Here is a 1,008-nt window from a genome sequence, read left to right as displayed (position 1 = left end):
GTTTCTCTGGAGCAAGTTTCTGAAGGAGATCCTGGAGGAATCAACATGCCACACCAAGCCCACATCTGTGTTCACCGTCCACCGGGTGTCCCCATGGGCGGTGTATCATGCTGTGTCCTTTTATGCACGGAGTGAGTTCACGGGTGTGCCGTTGCTCCCAGGAGCGATCAGTCTGCACCTGCCTCACCCACACCCACACTAACGGTATCTGTGTCCAATCTGGAAATCCTTGGGGGGAAAGAGGTTTCCCACCTCTGGGTGCTAAACTGTGGGTGCTTTTCTCAGTCACCACGGGATGAAGGCTTAAGACTTCCCTAACCTCCTCTCTTTCCAGGATGAACTGACCCTGAGGACATCATTCCTAGTGTCGTACAAGTGGCCCGCTCCAAGCTGAATGCCCTGTAGGCTGCTAAACTTAGCCTCTGCCCATTTGCAGTGAGGATGCAAGAATCCCTGTTGAGGTCCCAGGCCCCTCCACCCACAGTAACTGGTTGCCTTCCCAGCAAAAGCACCCAGCCCACGAGGGTTGGCAGCAAGCTGCCCAGATGCAACAGAAACCACAAGGCATGCGAAGGCTTAAGCAGTGGGGCCGAGCTTTATTGAGGTAATCACATTCACTTTCAGTTGCTCGCAGTGATCGGCAAATAGGTGAGTTAAAAAAGCTTTCTGCTTCCTTACTGTTCCATCTACCTTCAGAAAGCAGTAAAAATAAATTGTGCAATGAACACTTTCCACCTTAAGCATATCATGACAGTTCACAAATTTGCCAACAGACAATGCAAAACAATATTTACAAGATAGACCCTTTGTAAGTTCCAAATTTAGATACTTGTGGTGTAATTCTAAAACTAACACCTCATGTTTTCCAGGTAAGGAAGACCAGTCATTATAAAAATACTTTATATAAATTCAAAGTCAGAACTAAAAGCATCCAAGCCTATAAAAATATCTTTTCCTAATAAAAGTATCGATTTCTAGATAAATGTTCTTTTTTTTTTTTTTTTTTTT

General features: G+C 45.2%; 1 protein-coding gene across 1 annotated transcript in view; it reads right to left on the bottom strand.

Annotated features, from left to right (window-relative positions):
• Positions 1 to 576: 576 nt before the first annotated feature.
• Positions 577 to 1,008, bottom strand: part of GJB6 (gap junction protein, beta 6, 30kDa) — a 15,563-nt gene continuing 15,131 nt past the window's right edge. The window contains exon 5 of the mRNA XM_011976526.1: positions 577 to 974. The gene's annotated coding sequence lies outside the window, so the exon portion shown is untranslated. The remainder of the gene's footprint in view (positions 975 to 1,008) is intronic.

Source organism: Mandrillus leucophaeus, unplaced genomic scaffold, assembly GCF_000951045.1.
Source record: "Mandrillus leucophaeus isolate KB7577 unplaced genomic scaffold, Mleu.le_1.0 Scaffold168, whole genome shotgun sequence".
NCBI lineage: Eukaryota > Metazoa > Chordata > Mammalia > Primates > Cercopithecidae > Mandrillus > Mandrillus leucophaeus.
Note: the sequence above shows the minus strand (reverse complement) of the source record. Positions and strands in the feature narration are given on the sequence as shown.